We start from the raw sequence: 21,032 nt of genomic DNA, 5'->3' as shown, positions 1-21,032 counted from the left end.
TGGTCTTAATAATAAAAACCTGGAGTCAGATATAGGAGTAAATGCTGAAAGATGAGAGAGGCAAAGGAGCAAGCCACAGCCAGACCTTACCTTGCCAACTCCTCTGCCTGAAAGGGGAGTAGCTCCTGTCTCTTCTCTCTGCCCAGCCATATCACTTCCTGTTTTGTCCCTCCTAGTGCTGGGATTAAAGGCATGTGTCTCTGAGTACTGGGATGGAAGTCATGAGATCCCAAGTGCTGGGATAAAAGGTGTGTGCCACCATTGCCTGGCCTCTGTGGTTAACTAGTGGCTATCTCTGCACTCTGATCTCTAGGCAATCTTTATTTGTTAGAGCACAAACAAAATATTACCACATAGACATGTCTTTAAAAGATATCAAACAATACTTAAGACTGAAATAATGTTTTGTTTATAATTAGCTGCATTCTGTTCCTTTCCATGAAGGGTTTGAGAAAATTAAATGATAACACTTAGTGGCAATAATGATGAAGAAAGCAGTAATCAAAATGCACATATGCAGAATACTTATGCTTGTTGCAATTTATGAGATTTCTGTTGGGAGACTTAAATTCAATTCAGAGTCTGCAAACAACCAAAACTACGAAGGAAACGTAGTTAGGCAACAATTCTCACTATCAACAAAGCAGTTTCTTGTTGCTCCTAAAAAAAAATCAAAGATTACTAAATATGCAACCATAAAAGATGCTTCCTACTAGAAGCTCCATGGGGCTCGTGAAGCGAAGCTGATTGCACTCCCAGTATTTCTGCAGCAAATTCTATTGCAGAAGTCATGTGCATGGTTCTTGTGATACCTTTCAAGGAAAGAAAACCTAGTTCTACTGGGAAAATGGAGTGATGGAGATTCTTTTTCAAATGAGAACAACAGCATCCAAATATGCAATGACCACTTTCTCTGATAATCTGAAAATTTTCAATTATTGTGTATATCTTATCACCTCAACATGTGTTTGGTTGCTTGCTTTCAAATTATAAATATGTATTAATATACCCATATAGTGCTATATTTATATCAATGAGAATTACTAGAAGAATGAATAGGTTTTATTTAATAAAAATAGTTACTTTTGATAGCATTACTTTTATTCTAGATCTTTAACAAAAGCTAGATAAAAGATAAAGACCAAGGGAATTGTATTTCGTATTCTTTAGAAAGTAAACTAATGTGCTGTGACAATCTATCGAGGGAGAAATGTGGCCTTTCCAAGTTTTTCACCAGGATGAACACCCAGATAGGGATTCTGTCCACCACTGGGTAGGAAACTGCAGCAACTGGCAAGTGGTATGAGGACTTTTCTCAGAGGGAATTTTTAATGAAAAATGTGTAGAGAGCTGCGTGGTGTCACACCTGATGGAGATGTATAATCAACTCCTATGGCTAAAGCCTGACCTATGCTATGATCACGCAATGATTATCAGCTGCCTGCATATGCATGAACCTATGGGCAGTGCCCACCTGGCAGTTCGGGGTTGGCAGTCCATGCCTACTTAAGGGCTGGGAGAGATTTACCCAGAGAGAGGAGAGGGAGAAAGAGAAGGAGAAGGAGATAGATTGCTGTGAATGAAGTCCTGGAATAAACTGCAGTGAGAAGAGCTCCGGTGGTCACGTCATTCCTTGCGGGACGAGGGTGGACGTCACAATCATGTACAATTTGAAGCCTGAATGGGAAACCCTTCTACAAAGGTGTCCCTTCAAGAGTATGGTGTTGATATTTCTTTACAAAATCCAAATGTTCATGGAGGCCTCTTGGGGCTTGAGTGACATGTCAAAGAACATGCAATGGCCACTTGGACAATTCTTGTTGATTTTGACATTCTGTGTGGTGATGGTGTTTCTCTTCTGCTGTCATTCCTTTTTTTGTTGCTTTTGTTGTCCATGGCCTTCATCATAAAAGTTGTCGACCTACCCTCATTTTTCCTTTAAATATGTTCTTGACACTATTGAGGAAATGTCAGAGACAATGAAGACAGGACCTAACATGCTGTCCAACATAGCATGAAGTCCGTCTTTTGAGATGAAAAACACTCATAATGAAAATAAGTTGACAGCTTACTTGATGATATTTACAGCTGGATATGACGTCAATCGGAAAGATAGTACAGATCAATTTTAATGGCAAGCAGCTAAGCATGCTTATTGATCTGGCCGCTTACTACTCAACAAATGGCAAAGACCATTAATATGCTAGCACCAGGGACGTGGGAGAAGCATAAAACAACAAGTGACTTTGAGCCTTTGAAGAAGATAATTTAAGAGTGCTGATTTGATGATCAAAGGGAAAGTGTGAATTCATGTTTTAACCTCCATTCACCACCTCTCACCTAAAAATTGATTGCCATCTTAGGAGTCATATTTCATTTGAGAAAAAAATGAATATATTTCATAATTTCCTCTTTAAGATCCCTGCTTTAGGAATGCTGTCTGCTGTGTAGCTGCTAATTCTAATGTAGTTGTTTTTTCCTTTGGAAGAGAAGAATCATTTTGGCCAGTGCAGAGTGACTGTGAGGTGTAACACAAATCAAACACATTTAGGAATGTTACTACTCCGCCCATGCCTGCTTTCAGATTTTCTTCCTATCCTATAGGACAATAACGGTCCCTCTCTGGAACAGAAATATGGTTAAGATCATGTCTATTGTGTGCTGCTTGCAGACATTAATTTTAGGAAACAGTAAAAACTGACAGTTGAGCCCACGAAGTAGTAGTCAATATTACAAATATATATCACTTGAATGTGGTTGCTGCTATTGAAATGAAACTTTTCCTAGTCTGGAGGAAATATGAATATCCTACAGCTCACCAAACAAACTTTTCATTTAGACATCTTAGATTGTATTTTAATATACCTAAAGGAGTCTCACCAAATGGATGTTAGGTGGGCTGTCTGTAATAATGAACTTCCCAACCTCTAGAGATGCAGGACATCTGCTCAGACCAAAATGTGTTGTTTATGAAGCTCCCACACTCTGGAGACATATGTACAGAACCAATGTGAAAATAACAAGTTTCAGGCTCTTCAAATGGTATCTAGTGAGCCAGAAAAGATGCATTACCCATCGCAATGAGGGATAAATCCTTCTGCAATACACAAGATTCAAACCTTTACTGACAGACAGCCTTTGATAGACAAAGACAGCTGGTATACCTTGTCATTGGAGAAGGGGGAAAATGATACATTTTTACATAGAGAAGGTTATGCCTATTATATAATACAAGTGGTCCATTAAGATGGAAGATTAGAAAAGAAAGTCGGGTCTTTTACTGATTTATATTTATGATTTCTTATAAACCAAATTACCTGTCCTTTCTTTTTAATACTGAATGATATATTGAATTGCATTTTCTTACTTGTCCTTATAAGAAAAAAAACACACACTGAGTTCAGTACCATGCACACTCTTTATTCCTACTGTTTAGCATTTAGTGATCACCTTCAAAGGACACTGAAATTTTAAAACCATTTATAATATCATTAGCATTAATGCCCAGATGCAAAAGGCAGCCAAAAATTGTGTGTTTACAGTATACCCACTGCTCTGTCTCTTTCTAAATGCCAAGTTACTTTTTATTTCTTATCTCTTCTATCACCAGATCATTAAAATTAATACTTCACTCTTTGGAAATGTTTGGGTAAATTCAAGGGCTATATCTTCAATACACATAGTATATTAAGGTGGTCAGGGTGAACAGACAATGAGAGAAATTTACAAATATATACATATTATTTATTTATAACATCTTTTGTGACAAGATAAGCTAACTCAATACTATAATTTATACATATTCTCCCTGCTTAGAAATACTTCAAATATCAGAAGCATAAAAAGAGTAATCTGTTGAAAGCTTAAAAAAGCTTAGCTAACCAAATGGTAGTATATGAAATGTGTATCTCATAGATGAGTGTTAAATGGAGTTTCTATTACTGAAGGTATTAAGACAGTAATTTAATGGTAAAATTGTAAAGGTGTTAAAAGATTGGTGCTAAGCTAAACATTTCAAATCTTCTTTCAAAAATATACTAAAGATATTCAGCATGGAAAATTTCAAAATAATTACTGTTAGTATGGTCCCTTCAGCACACTGTTTTATTAGGTCATGTGAGCCTGCTGTGCGAGGTGAGAGAACTGACCATGACAGCTAACTCACCAGGAGAATCTTATCCATAGATACACAGGCACACACACACAGAAACACAAGTGCTCATGCTCTTGCGTACACACACACACACACACACACACACACACACTATACATAGAATGGAAAACCCATATCCAATAACTGATTTGCATGGAGGTACAATAGGTCATCTTTTGACTGAATTGTAAGAGACCATAGGGCATTTGTACTGCATAATTCCTTGTGGAATGAGACTCTCAACCACATCCTTGTTTAGATTCTTTCCCTAGCATATCCTGCCTCCTCCTCACGTTTCATTTAATAACATGCTTCCAAACTCTTCATTCACACTCTGCCTTTAAACAACATGAGCAATACATCAAGTAAGTGCTTCTTCTTGTTGTTCTTCTTGTTGTTGTTGTTCTTCTTCTTCTTGTTGTTCATCTTCTTCTTGTTCTTCTTCTTGTTCTTCTTGTTCTTGTTCTTCTTCTTCTTGTTCTTCTTCTTCTCCTCCTCTTCCTCCTCCTCCTTCTTCTTCTCCTTGTCCTCCTCCTCTCTCTCTCTCTCTCTCTCTCTCTCTCTCTCTCTCTCTCTCTCATTTTATAAATGCTAGGATGCCCTTGAATTCATTATGAAGTCAAGAATTAAGAATGATTTTTACCTTCTTAAATCTTCCATTCTCAGGTGCTAGGATTATAGGTGTGCACACAATATCCACTCTGGGAATCAAGCTGTGCAAGGTAAGCAAGAATTCAAAGTAAGTTACATTCCCAAAGTAAACAAATACTTCTAACATGCTTCAAAAGTTTTAAATATTTTATTAGTTCTTTGAGAGCTTCATAGAATGCATTTTGATTATATTCCTTCTGTATTTACCCTCTCTACTCTCATCTCTCTGACCACTGGACTCTGAGTTTTTTGTTTGTTTCTTTCTTGAAGTCATCCTCTGCCTCCAGCTTTTACCATCTTTCTGTCCTTTTTTCCCTGAAATTTCTTGAGCCTTGCAAGTTGTGATATGAACATCTTATTAAGGATGAGAACTCCATAGTCTCAGTCTCTGCATGTTGACTTGCTATGTGTCTTTGTGTTCTCATCTACTGAAAGAAGAAACTTCTCTGATGAGGGCTGGAAGATGAACAGATCTATGGGGATAGCAATAAATCATTAAGGGTCATCTTAAAACTTAATACAGTAGCATTAGGTTCTCTATTTAGTAGATAATCCAGTGATCTATTTAGTAGATAATCTAGTCCTCAATAACTGTCAGGAATAGATTCCATCTCATGAAGAGGGAAACAATCATGCTGAGTGAGTTAACATTGACACAAAAAGGCATACATACTATATTTTCTCTCATTTGTGGATGTAGCTTTGAATCTTCAGATTTATGTGCTGCATTTGAAATACCCACAGAGCTCAGGAAATTATTGTGGGGCCATGGGGAGCAGGGGCTTTAGCGGGAGAAAGGACAAAACACAGAGGTACATGGGTTAAAAGGAGAATCATGGATGAGGAAGCGCTAAATTGAGATGGGAAATGGGAGGACAGACTAGAGAAAAGAATATGAGGAAGAGTTAATAACATCAGAGGCTTTTTGAAAAGATTACATGTAAAGCTAATATTGTAGAAGATTCCTAAAATATGTATGTATACATATATCAGAAGAGTTCTAATTATATACCATACAGTATAGCAACTAGATATCAGATATCAGCAAATAACCCCAGTACCATAGACCCCCAAAGTCTTAACAGGTTATTGTCAATACTCTTTTTTACTCACCAAAGTTTGACCATACAACTCTTTTATAATAGTTTTGTTTCAATAAGTAGCTTCAAATAAATGAAATATAGCAAGCAATTTAATAATTTCATACATTCACATTTCCTTTGCTAAAAATTTCATCATGCTCTGGCTCCTTACCTTGATATGCGACCCTTTTACTATCCCCTCATGCCCATGTTTGAGCCCTATTCAGGGTTATTTACAAACTCACTTAATACAGACCACTCATCTTCCCTCTCTGCTCAGCCCCTCTCCCTTTCTATTCGCTTTTTTCTATTATTATACCATAACTTCTGGGGAAAGGCTTCAAACAGTACTGAAGAAAACAAAGAAAAACCTATTAATTTGCACACTGTATCCAATAGATTTAAAAATTGACATCTGAGACAAGTTAAGAGTTGGTCGTTCAGTAAATACAGTCTTGAAAGAATAGAATGGAGACTGGGCCATTCTCATATGACCTATAAGGCAAGAGACAGACTCATCCCTAATCATTGTCATCAAATCTAGGGAGAGTAAAAGAGGGGAGGGGAGGTCAGCATGAAATTACCCATGACTTCTTTTTACCCTTCAAAAAGAATATTTATTTCCTTTCAATTCACATGTGCTGGCCAGAATTGGGCCTCCTGGATTTTCTATTAAGAATCCAGATCACACAGCAATAATTTTCAGGTGCCATAACCTCTGTCAGTTGGGAACCCCCAAAAGAAAGTATTACTGGAGATAGAAGAAAATTCCAAGGCAGATCTGTCCAGAATGCAAAGATTGGGAACAATGAGAGGATATGAATCAAAAAGCAAAATTTTAAAAGGTAAAACCGTAGATAGAAAATTCACAGTACGGGGTTTTGATCCTACTTAATGTGCTGGCTTTGTGGGAGCCTAGCCAGTTTGGATGTTCACCTTCCTAGATATGGACGGAGGGGGGAGGACCTAGGACTTACCACAGGGCAGGGAACCCGGACTGCTCTGTGGACTGGAGAGGGAGGGGGAGAGGAGTGGGGGGAGGGGGAGAAGGGTGGGAGGAGGGGGAGAAGGGTGGGAAGAGGGGGAGGGAAATGGGAGGCTGGGAGGAGGTGGAAACTTGTTTTTTGTTTATGTTTTTTTTCTCCTTTTCTCAATAAAAAAATTTAAAAAAAAGAATCTATCCAATTGGACTTTTCCATATGCTAATGTCATGTACATGAAACAGCCTTCTATTCGACTTATCAGTGACTATGTGTCTTGTTTTAGAAAAATTCTCTTGCTTCTTTTCCAAATGGCGTAGTGTGTATATATCGCTATTTATATATGTTGTGAGGTCTCTAGAAAAGACATTATTAGTGTGGGTCTCAGTTACCTCCATTCTGTTCGACAGGCTTCCTGTAGCAACAGCCCTGGCCCTTGCCTGGACACATCTGTAGGTCAGCCTTGGTGAATAGTTCGGTGGTGTCCTCTTTTTAAACTAGCTGTCCATTTTGAAAGACTCTTTTTTGGGTGTATTATCCCTTTTACACTCATCATGACTTTGTATGTCTCTTCTTCCTTTTAACCTAGGATATCTTTACTAGTTGTTAGGAAATTCCTTCTTTTCCTTTAATGTTTGCCTTGAAAATACCACATTCAGGAGTCCACGGGGCCTTATATTTATTGGGAACCTTGGCTTTTATCCATTGATGCAATTCCTGAGGGTGATAGCATGTATTCTTTTCCTTGTTTTTTTTTCTCACTTCCTTTTTTTTCCTAAGAATCATATGGAATGGACATTTGTCCCACCCAGACTCAAGTTAAAATCTTAAACCATGAAGTAAATGAAAGGATTAGGAAGTGAGGTTTTTGCTGAGTGATTAGTTCATGAAGTAAAACCAGCTTGAAGACTTAGTATCCTCATAAAATGACTCCAGAACATGCTTTCTGTTTTGTACCATGTGAGGACACAGTGTGAAGAACTGCCCCTTCCTGGACCCTGACTCTGTCTGTCCTGTTCTTGTGATTTCAACCACTAAGATCATAAGGAAAAACCACCCAGTTTAAGGCAAATTTAGAATGAAAACCCAAATGTACTAAGACATACAATGCCCTCAATTAGTAAACCTCTTAGCATACCTCTTACAAATCAATATTTCTCATAAATGGTAAATTGTATGACTTAAAAATCTTCATAAAAAACTGACTAACCATCTAGGAGAAGTAGCCCAAATAGATATTTATGAAATGCATTCTCATTTGGAGATTTCTGTTCATGAGGTGACCCTCTGTACCCAAAGAGATCTTTGAACTATTCCCTTTGATCTCTCCCTCATATCAATTCTTTACTGTGAGAACTTTGCTCCTGCTGTATTCTATTATCTAACTTTCTAAAGTCACCTGAGAATTCTTGCAAGTAAAACCCCAGTGTTTCCAGACCAAACACTGAGAATAGAAGAGGTCAGGAGACACTGGTTCAGTCTTCATTAGAAAGACTAGAAGACTTACTTTCAAATTGTTTTAGTATTCTGTGTCAGAAATAAAAAATAACTATATATTATGAATGAGATCCTTTGGGCTATGAAAAAGGTCATCACTTACCATCCACAAATTAAAAGAGTTCAAATCTTTTCTTTTCATCAACTTCCAAAAAGCAAAGGTTTGGTGAAATCCTACAAGATGGAATAAGACCAGAGAATGTGTTCCTTCTCTTTCTTATTTACTTCAATCTCTTTTCTCAGAGACAGCCATTGAGACACATGTTTTTATGTCAACCCACTGAGGACTGTCTGCAGCCATTGGAAATACACAATAATTGATTTCAATAATTAATTTCTGCTTGCCGATGGGCTGTTGCCCATGCACTTCTCCTCAGGCCCCAGTTAAAAAAAAACTCAGAAGCAGCAGTGTGTAAACAGCTATGTTACTTTGGGGAGCTAAAGTCCCCTAACATACTGTAGATTTGGGAAGAGCTTTTAGGCCTGGGGCTATTTGAAGTTAATTCCTATCTGGTCCCCTGTTATCTTATGTTGTCTGTGATTTTCTGACCATACTAGAGTAGTAGAAAGTCAAGTGGAGAGCTAGACATCTTTGTAGTAAGTGATCTGAACTCAGTCAGAAAAATCTGTCCTCAGTCAGAAAAATCTGTCTTTTCACTATACCAAAAATACCCTAGGAAAAGAAAAGACAGAGAGAGAAGATTCTAGAAGAAAAGGCACTGTGGTGGGGGAGAGCTAGAAATGGAAAAATTGTCAAGGATGAATGTCAAAAAACAAAAATTTTAAAAAGGAAAAACCTTATTTTCAAAAGCAAATGACCTTAGTCCCTTTTCATTTTGAAGGTTTCTGTAGCTCAGACAACTTGCAAATATGTATATAAAGTCATGCTCTGGACCTTTCAAATGATGATTCAGGACAGGTGATGGTGGCTTAACTACTTTAAATCTCAGCACTCAAGAGGCAGACGCAGGACTGTCTGATCTACACAGCAAGTTCCAGGACAGCCAGAGTTACATGGAGACACTCTGTCTCAGAAACAACAAACAAACAAAAAAGATGACTCAATCTGTGTTATCATGATTGCCTTATGAACAGAAACTAAACTGACTCCTAGGATAGTGTTTCTTCAAACTGTTTCCATCTAGATTTTGCTATATATATACCTTTATATATTTGTTTTACATATATATATAACAAAATATATCTATATCTATATACATATATACAGACATAACACACACACACACACACACACACACACACACATATATATATATATATATATATATATATATATATATATATCTTAGTGCAATAATACAAAGGTAACAGCTCAGGTGAGCAGAACGGCCCTTAAATTTAATACTAAAAAATAACTTTAAACCTCCTCTTTATCCAGAATGTACCACAACTCAGGATTTTTACTCATCGGGGAATTTACAGCCCCAAACTGATTGTGATGTCAAAGCCTTATTGTACATCAGAGCTTGAAAGAAAGGGAAGGCAGAAATGGAAAGCAAGCTGTGATTAAGTATCAGACAACACGTGGTCCTAGGCAGCCAGGTACAAGAACCAACTTCTTGTTACTCCCTAGTCCCAGGGCAACAAGGTTCCTGATGCAAAGAACAGATTAAAAGAAAAAGTAGACCAGATGTTTTTCCTATTAGATGGGTTAGGTCAGACCAAACCTACAATTAGGAAAACACACGGGGCTGATTTACTACTGCGCTGGGATGGGTGACTGTCCTGGGAGCTGGGGCTGGTGGCTGCAGAATCTCTGCTTGTTAACGGGGCTATGGGAGCAGGAGGGCCTCACCCCTGACTGCTCTAAAAATGCCGAACGAGGACCCCAGCATGGTGATGAGAGCTGCTCTCTGAAATCTCCTTGCAAATGACATTTGAATCTACTTCAAATAGACAACGGTTTGAGTGACAGAAAAAAAAGGCGAAGCTCACAATATTTATTTTATAATTTAATTATGTTAATATTTTCTATGTATGAATTTTTATCTGTGTGTACCATGTGCATGCCTGGTACTCGCAGAGGTCTGATGAAAGTTGCAACTGGAGTTACCGTTAGTTGTGAGATGCTATGTGGATGCTGGGAATCAAGCCTGGGTCCTCTGTAAGAGCAGCAAGTGTTTTTGTTCATGGAGCCAACTCTCCAATCCTTATCATCATTCTTTACAAAATTCTGGAATAAAATTAACCTGGCCCGAATGAAATATTTTTCTTCAAGATAAATTTGCGTGGCTAAGAAGTCAACTTCATTGAGATTGATATAAGCACAGACCACCCCATCTCAGAGAGTTCATTTCCACACTCTATCTTGAAAGTGAGCCAGTTTAGCTTCCCAGCATGAAGGAAAGGCTGGATTTCACACAGTAAAACTGAGATGTTCAGGGACTTTATTGTAACTGCTATTCTTTTGATGGTAGTGAGCAGTTGAGTGTACCTCCTTGCCAAGGATTTGATGCAAGAAGAATTGGAATTGTAGAATAACCTGTGTTCTCAAGTTACAGAAAGACATAATACATACCTTCTCAGAGAGTAGATTAAATATATAATCAAATAGCCTTTGCATAGGTCCATCCTAAGAAGCTCTTACTCCAAAAGTAAATTTTCTGTAGTGTTTGTAAGTTGCTTATATGCCAGGTACTTCCCAGTGCCGTAAAATCAGTTTTACTGTCTGCTAATTTTGTGCTCTTTTTTTTCTTTTGCCCTCAGAAACAGCTCTAATGTGTGTGTGAGTGTGCATATGGAACTCCTAAATGGGGTTGAAATCCCTAGAAGTGACAAAGTAACAATGGCTTTGGATATGTCACATAAATGCCATTAACGTCAGTTTCCTTATTGCAGAGTGGAGGGAAAAAGCACACATCTCTGAACAGTCATGAAGGCAAGAGAAACTCGTACCTGTGAGGGCAGCTTGTATGCATGTGGTGTCTTAGGGTCTCGATTGCTGTGAAGAGACACCGTGAACATGGCAAGTCTTACAAAGGAAAGCATTTAATTGGGGCTGGCTTTCAGCTTCAGAGTCTTAGTCCATGGTCATCATGATGGGAAGCATGGCTGAATGCAGGCAAACAGAGTATTGGAGAGGCAACGGTGAATTCTACATCCAGATGGGCAGACAGCAGTAAAAGAGTGCCACACTGGGCCTGGCAATAGAATCTGAGAACTCCAAAGACAACCCCAGTGACACACTTCTTCCAAATATAGCACACCTACTCTAATGAGGCCACACCTCCTAGTAGCTGTACATACTCCCTCTAAGGCTATGTGGGGCATTTTCTTTCATCCCACTGCAATAGGGGGACACTTAGGCCCATAATTCCTTCTGGAGAGTAGTAAAAATCTAAAGGCTACTAATTTGAGTTGGAATTAGTGAATACCATGGAAGGAGTTGGGGGGAAGGATTTGTGGGAAAGAAACAGAAGGGGAGAAATAATAATTATTTTGATATGCAATATGCATTTCTATGTTAAGAAATATGTGGTATGGGCTGAGGAGATTACTCTCTTTTTCTTCACACCACTTTGTGTAGTGTGCATGTGCACATGCATGTACATGCAAGCACATAAGTGTGCATAAATTCATAAATAAAACCTGTTAAGTCTGTTTAGGGTGGCTTTTGCTTATGTGGTTTCATGACTGAACAATTTTTCCTGGATAACCAATTAGGTATCTCATTCCTGGAAAAGACTAATGACTATTAGTTGTTTCCAGTTCTTTGTCTGGGGTTGGTGGTTTGAATGCTGTAAGATTTCTTAACTTCTGCATTACCATGTGTAATGATATTGCCATTGATTGGGTCTTGGATAGCAGGTATATCGGTGAGCTATCATGGTTGTAGCTTCCCTGTCATTGTATACTTTAGACTTTAATAAAGTATTCTGTGAAGTCAGAAATTAATCATGTTCTGATGTGACATTTTCTCATTAATATCATAGTGTTGTATTTATCTTTAAAAGCACATCACTGGAATAACTGAATTGGAGTGCATGTTTATAAACATTTAATTTTATGTAGCATGCCTCAAAGACTACTGAGATTTGAGTCCTTTGTAGAAGTTATGACTATCATAAACACAAGACAGGATGGGATCTTGAAGTACCAGGCATTCCCCCAGTCTAGGAACAAGAAAATGTGCAACCCAGAAAGATAGCTATTCAACTTTTTTTGGAAACCTCAGAGGAAGCATAGAGTAGTTAGATTATCATGGAAACTACATAGTATCTATCTATGGCTAATATATACAACTGTCTTTTTATGGCTACTGAATTAAGAATATTTCTGTTCATTCTATTTTAAATCCTATTCAAATGTAAGTGTGAGTTCTCTGTTAAGCACATCCATAACTGATGTAACTCAAAGGAGAATAGAATGTCAAAGAATGAAATTATTGTACGTGAAAATCTTGTTCTATTACTTTGGCAGTATTAAACTGCTAAATTAATAAAAGTGGTCAGATGTAACTCTTTTTAACCGGCAAAATACTAAACCTGCCTTTGAAGTCAATCAACTTGAAAGGTTTCTATTTTAAAGAATCACACAGTAGATATTTGAATAAAGCATTCCCTATATCCAAGAATATATTACAGACACAGGCACCCGCTTCTACTGACACTGTATTTTAAATTCTAGATTCCAGCAATCAAATTATATTGTTCCCTTGTCTACTGGGACAAAACACAGTCACCTTACTTTTGTATTATTCATTGATTTTCTGCTTTTTTAAGCAAAGATAGCATATATTATGAAGTTCAAAGGTCAGTAACAATGAACCCAGAAGTGAGTCAGCCTTTGCTATTTACTAAATTGTATCTTCCCTGAATTCCTATGTTGAAGCACCCAAGCCTCCAGCATCTTAGAGTACAACTCTATGTGGAATTAGAGTCCTAAAGAGGGTGATTAAGTTGAGATGGGGCTTTTAGGGCAGAAAATAATCTGATCTCACTGTATCCTTATATAGAGATTTTAAAAACAAAAGAGAAGGGAAATCCGAACACACAAGAGATACAAGGGCCCTGAACACTGAGACAAGAGCACGTGAGCACACAGCACGAAGTCAGTCATGTCCAGTACAAGGAAAAAGATCAGAAGTAGGACACGGAAGCATCTTCATCTTGAATTACTACCTCCAATAATAGGAGGGAATTTTTATTTCAAGTATCTGATGGAAAATGAATATGCACTTCTACCTGTATTCCTCAGCTGCACAGTTACTTGGGGAGACAATTAACTTCATCAGTTTCTTACATATTCTTTAAAGTAGATTTAGATTTTTTGCAATACACAGATAAATACAAGAAAGTGTCCACAAAATACCACTGCATACTATTTTATGGATCATTATTTCATTCCCTAACATGTCCAAATTATCACGTCATATCATAATGTGCTGCATGATTTTCCATTCTATGACTTTACTATTGTTTAACAGTTTATCTAAATAATGGATATGCATGTTGATTCCAATAATTTATGAAAAATAATATAGCGAATATTCTTGAGCATGCATCCCTACTTGTATGAATATATTTGTAGAAGAGACTTTTAGAAGCAGGACTACAAGGTCAAAACACACGTGCATTTAAAACTCATAAAACAATGCTAAATTCCTACATAAGAAACTGTAGAAATTTAGACTCATGTAAAAATGATGTATTTTACTATTTATTTCTCCATATTTTCAATAATATTGGGCTGCATGAAACTTTATATATAGTCTCCCATTACAAGTTTAATAGTATTTCTATTATTATGAATGAGATTAAGCTTTATAAAAATCTTTTACAGAACCATTTAATTTTCTTTTCAATAAATTGTCTGTTCATATTTCTCTTACATTGTTCTATTAGGTTTCTGGTAATTTTATCATTAATTTTATGAGTTCCTTATATATTCAGAATATTGTCCCTTGTTCTACAATATAATTTGTGTTTACAAATTGCTTATTTTCAGTGTGTTATTTTTCTTTTAAATGTGTTTGTAGTGCCTTTTGTATGTACATTTAATGCAAAGATATTAACTTAAGTTTCTAACTTATGTGTTATATTGAAAAAGAACTTCTCCACTCTAGGTTTTTTTAAATCTCTATTATTGTCTAATGGTTTCAGCTTTTTAATTTAAATATTTGATTCATCTGAAATGAATTTTCTTGAAAAGTAGTGAGGAATGAACTTTTAAAGATATTCATCTCATTTTCTCAATGCTGCTGCTTGATTAAACTGCCTTTCCCAATGTCAGTGGCAATGACTTGGCTGTTTCTTCACAAAAAGTTCATGTACTTTGGGAAAGGGACATTAGATAATTAGACAATGTATGTGGTTTCGGTTGTGTTTCTCACCTTTAGGTACTTTGGAATAGTTCTAGAAAGTGTTAATAGGTCACCGTTTGTATTTTGCTGGGGTGATGCTAAAAAAATTATAGGTGATAAAAGCTATAATTTAAAAATATGTGTGAACATTATGCATTGAACAAACTAGCCCAATTTCGTTTAAACTCAGATTTTATAGAACATTTATTTATGTATGAAGAAAGGATGCATTTGGTGTGACTGCATTGCCATTATGTATGTATATAGTTCAAAGAAAAACTCACATGAGTTGGTTATCGCCTTCCACCATGTGGGCCTTCAGGATCAAACTCACATGGCCAGGTTTGGCAGCAAGCATCTTTATATATTATACCACATTATATTAGTGTACAAAGTCTTCAAACAATAAGTGTCAAAATAATCACTTCTGTGAAAGCACAAAATTCAGCTCTTGTCTCAAGTTGACACACATTAGAAGAAATGCATGGCCTGTGCTGTGCCTGAGCTATAGGTGGCCAGTGGCTGCAGAGAAAGGGAGAACACGTGTTCTCCAGGTTCAAACCCCAATACCTTGTGATAGCCCAATGATCAGCTTTAAAGACATTTACATACAAAAAACAATGAATAGTAGGGGAGAGAGAGAGAGAGACAGAGACAGAGAGAGGGAGAGACAGAGAGAGACAGAGACAGAGAGAGAAAGAGAATAATTAAAGAAGACATCAATTTGAGAAGTAGGGAGACAGAGTTAGAAAAGGGGAGGGGTAGCAATGATGTAAATACAGTATTCATGCCTGAAACACTCAAAAATTTAAAAAGCATTATTCTTGGAATGGCTATAATTAAAAATTGCTTCTCGCTGGAGTGGTTCTATAAATGTGCTGCTCAAATGTAAATATTTTAAGATAATTTGATTGGAATAATAAGCTCTTAAAATCTATATAACAAAAGGGATTCCTGTGTTTTGTTCTTTAATTTTTTTTTTTTAAAGAAAACCTTGCTGAGATTGCATGCAGTGATAGAGATGCTGCTAAGAATGTCTCACGGCTGCTTCAAATCATTCACTGCTCATAAACATCTGGGGTCTATTCTTCCGTCACTGTGCGTAATTCCTATTGACACTAATGGGAACTGCACATGCGTATCACTATAATTTGGCCTCAGACAGACTGAAAATCATCATCGAGATGAGAAGCAAAAGCCACCAAACAAAGAAAGGAATTACTTCCTTAAAACTCACATCATACACTTTCTTGTCACTAAAATTCCTGTCATGGTGGCTTAATCTGTCATGATTTTAATATAATTTAATACAATTTATTTAATATATTTAATACAATTTATCATATCAAAATATGATATATATACACACACATATAACATATATACACATGCAAACACACACACATACTCACTATCTTCTAGAATGGCAAATTACCTTTATCCATACTAACACTGGAAGCGAAACTTTCTTCTTGTTGATCAAGATGCCAGTGCTGTGTGAATAGCTTTAAGCTGCTAGTTCGTAATGCTGTGATGTGTGTGTGTGTGTGTGTGTAAACATACACACATATTTATATGTATGCATAGGCCTTAATTCAGGTTTCTATAAATTGCTCATTGTTTCAAATGCCCTTTGATGCTTTTAATGAGAACATTTTCTCATTTTTCAACCTCAGCCCAAACTGTAGGATTTGTCTTTCTGTTTAAAATGTAAGATTATAGCAGGCATCCACCTAGAGAATCTCAAATTAGGAAGATTCATTCACTGCCCCACTATCCTCTTTTCACATCTGAACAACTAAGTTCCTGGATGTGTGCCTCAGCAGTGCTGTTCTGGCCAGGTTCCAAGAGGCAGGGGGTTGCCTCAGATCTCAGTGGGAAGCGGCCATTATGTGTTTGGGGGAAGCCATTGGAAGCTGGCAGGTGAGCCAATTCTATCACCAAGGAGAAAAGTATTGCTGGTAAAGTCACCTTGTGACAAGTGTCTCCCTGCTGTGGGTTAACTTCCAGAAAGAAGTTCGCAGAACACATAGCAGCTCACAACGAGGAAATCAAACAAAATAAATTGAGCATAATTTGACACAGTTAAAATAAGAAGTGTCACCAAGGCCGCTGTGAAGTGGGAGTTATGAAGAGCTTCTGCAGAGATTAAACATTTAGTTAGACAATAAAATAGCTTGCTGGTCAAACCAGAGACATTATTCTTAATGTGCACGCTGATGGAGACTAGTCAGTAAGTCTTCCTGACAAGCATGGCTGCCAAAGGGTAGTAACTAGGGCTCATGAGGCACACATGTTCACGTAATTGATAAACCCTAAGCAGAGAGAAATAGCAATATTACCAAAATAACCAATTCAACATGATCCTTTCAGTGTTTTTTTTTTCCCTAATAAATTACATAGAAATGACCAGAAAAGGTATTGTACTGAAATGGGCTGCCCCTCCCCTCTGCAGATCCACATGGATGTTGGTAGATTGAGCAGAAATATTTCCACATTATAGTTTTCTCACCAAAATACTGTCATTCCATCTTCAAACAGTGCAAAGAGGATGAAAAGCACAAGAAGAGATAAACTAAACTTAGTAACAAAAAAGGAATAAAAACTCAAAAATAGCCATTTATGTATATTGATATGTATGGGATATATGAAGTATTCAAAGCTCTGTCTCTCTCTCTCTCCTCTCTCTCTCTCTCTCTCTCTCTCTCTCTCTCTCTCTCTCTCACGCACGCACACACACACACGCATGCACACACACACACATGTGCGCGCGTGCACTTCCTAACAAAAGCATTCCACATATGTTTTGTTTACTTGTACCCAGTAGTCTCTTCAGGGCTTTCATTTCCTCAGGACACACCTGCTTAAGGTCAAGGTCTATTCCTGTATCCTTGCTTATTCAATTCTACTTGATTCAAAATTGCTATTAGAGAGAAAACGTTTTAATCAAATGAGTTCTTAGTAATGTATGAGTCACCAGTCTTATAAACAGTTTGCCTTGTAAGACAATTCTGAGGAAAATTTGGCCTCTGGATCTGCAGACCAAACTATTACAATTTTTGCCTATTTGTTGAACCCCAAATAATGCGTGTTAAGTATTTTCCTGCCAGTGATTATTCTGCAGAAATGTTGAAAAATTAATACTGTCAAAGAAAACACATATAACTGAATAGGGTGGCCTCTAGAAATGTAAGAACCACTAAGGAAATGTTTCTTGGAATAGAAATCTTTGGAAAGTTTCAAATCACACCAGAAATTACTACAGCCTTGGGTCTATGAGACTGACAAAGTTATCACTTTATTGCTAGTCCAGAACTTTCAACACACAATGTCAATGGTCTTTGAAATAGCTGAAAAACACAAATCAAAGGTTAACATCTTTAATGGTCATCTAACATGTTACTCTGCCTACAGATAAGTCGAACAAAAACGTAGACTTACATACAGTAAGAATAACATGATTTTTCTTGACATACAAAACTGCACCAGCAAACAAGAATAAGTATGTCATATAATTATAACTTTAATAGTCAAATTAAGAATTGTATACACTGATTTGACCAAGCAAGAATATGCTTTATCTATGCATTGGTTTTGTCTTTCCTTTCTCTACCGCACCGAATCATGTATTAGTTTTAGAGCTAACTTAGATTGAACACCCGGTTTTTCCTTTGAGAGTTTAGATTTATCCTCAAAATTCTCCAAGTATGTGACGATGACTATGAAGGCATATACTGTCTAATTTCTAATATTTTATATTTGCATATATACATACATGTGCATATAGAGAGACATATATGTATCAATATATAGCATACACAATTATATAAATAAGCATAGTCTTATAAATATAAGTAAATACACCAGGGGCAGACATAGTCTGCTGAAGTGATGAATTCAGACTGTTGTAAGATAAGTGAGACACCCTATGAAACATCTGAGAATATGCCAAATGGGCGAGAGAGGAGTAGGGAGGAAGAAGTGAGAAGGGAGGTACAGAGAACCATTACTGGAGATGCTGGAGTAGATTTTCTTTTTTTTTCTTTTTTTATTTTATTAATTTTTATTGATCTCTACATTTTTCTCTGCTCCCCTCCTTGCCTCTCCCCTCCCCTTCAACCCTACTCCAAGGTCCCCATGCTCTCAATTTACTCAGGAGATCTTGTCTTTTTCTACTACCCATGTAGATTAGATCTATGTATGTATCACTTAGGATCCTCATTGTTGTCTAGGTTCTCTGGGATTGTGATTTGTAGGCTGGTTTTCTTTGCTTTATGTTTAAAAACCACTTATGAGTGAGTACATGTGATAATTGTCTTTCTGGGTCTGGGTTACCTCACTCAAAATGATGTTTTCTAGTTCCATCCATCTTGAATTTTGCTGGGGTGAATTTTCAACTTGACTGGTGTAACTTCTGGTTTAAAGAATACTACCTACTAAATAAAAATGGTGACTTCAAGAAGTTTGTTTGAAGGGTTGGTTGAAGCATTTGTCAAAAGATGGAGTACTGAAAAGGAGTTGAAGATGCCTGCCTGATATCCTTTATCATCATGCTAATTAAGGGATTTTAAGGCTCTGGAAAATTGCAATGTTAGAGTGGGTATGCTATATAAAGGCTAATCCTCTACAATGGGAAGGCCCAGAAGCTATGCCCTTCACTATTCCTTAAGACCCACATGGTTTAAGGGTCCCTGCCATATTTGAAAAGTTTTGTTGTCCCTTTCCTTGTGACAGACCTTAGAGTTGGAGATGCTGCTGCTCAATTGGATGAGTTAAATCCAATGGGTTTCACTGGGCTCCAAGGTAGCAGAGGCAAGGTGATAGCAGAGAGGAAGAGTGAGTATAGTTATCATAATGGGCTGCAGAGACAAAACAATATCCATAGTGGGCTGACCTGCAATGGTCAGCACAGGCAAAATGATTTGTACAGTAGCATGACTTGTATGGACCAGCTAATCAATCATGGCTTTTCCAGGCAGAAACACTTAAGAAGCCGGTAAGCTGCACCCCTCCATGTCCTTTGCATCAGCTCCTGACTCCATGATCCTGCCCTATTTCAGTTCCTAGCCTGACTTTCTTCAATGATTAACAGTGATTTGGAAGCATAAGCCAAATAAACCCTTTCTTCCCCCCACAAAAAAAATGGTGACTTCATTTTAGATCTTTTAGAAAGCCATATTGCTGCCTGTATTCATATTCTTGGAAGAGTCAATAACTTATTTTACATTGAATATGTGTGTCTGTACATCTGTGTGTATGTGTACACAAAATTTTTGCATTTATAAAAGACAAAGAAAGTTCACATAAAAATAAATGAGTGTACTTGTTATTTTTACATGGATAATTAGATATGGGTTCAGTATTCTATCCTGCAAAACATGGAGCAACTTCAGTGTTTTTTTTAAATAGTTTATTGATAATTTGATTTTATAATCACCATTGCTGAAATTGTCACTTTGTATAAACCTGTAATATGAATGAAAGAACATTGTTTGCAGCCATTTCAGAGACTGTTGGAAATTGTAACTTAATCTCAGATCAAAAGTCGTTTCATGATTCTTTTCATGAAAACTCAAACAGCAATTCGAACACCAGTATTTAAAATAAAAACATTCTAACGTAATGTAACTCCAAGATACAATGTTTTCATTCATGTCAGGAAAGGTGTCTCCTTGTGTAATCCGGGCTGGTCTTGAACAGCCCAGGAAAGCCTCATACTTATAATTCTTGTTTCTTCACCTCTGGAGTATATTTTGGCTATTTTTCTTTTCCAAGCAAGATATTTCTAATTTCATATTCATCTACAACACTAACCATTTCTAATTTCTCAAAGATTATTCAGTCACTATTTGCAACTACCACTCTCTAAGTCTTCTTCTGGATTTTAGGGGTGCAATAAGAAAATCAAGCAGAGTATATTGTTGTTTGGCTGCCATTGTGACGCTCACGTGGATATGATAAGTTGAATGTAGTAATAAATGTGATAAAGAACGATGAATTAGGGAAAAAAGAATAAAAGCTGTGGGACATAGAGGGATTGGCAGACTTTGCAAATCTAGGAAGCAGCCTTGAGTGGCAGAAACAAGCCAACTGGGCTCTAAGTGTGTGGGACACGGCAGAAAGGGTGACTACTACAAAGGCAGGAAGATAGATTGTCCATGTTTGATACAGATCTGGAAAGACAAAAGGGTCTGAACCCACACAGATGAGTGAGGAAGAAAAGGTAGGAGGGCATCTGGGGAGATTGTTTGGAGGGTTAGTCTCCATGCTCAGCTGTCTAGGTTTCATTTCAGCATAGAAGGGAACTGGATTGCGAGCAAGGTATCTCCATGGCCTAACTTAGGAGC

Source organism: Microtus oregoni, unplaced genomic scaffold, assembly GCF_018167655.1.
Source record: "Microtus oregoni isolate MIOR12 unplaced genomic scaffold, Mior012 000031F_ref0000149, whole genome shotgun sequence".
In the NCBI taxonomy this organism is placed as follows: Eukaryota; Metazoa; Chordata; class Mammalia; order Rodentia; family Cricetidae; genus Microtus; species Microtus oregoni.
This window is presented reverse-complemented; position numbering follows the sequence as displayed.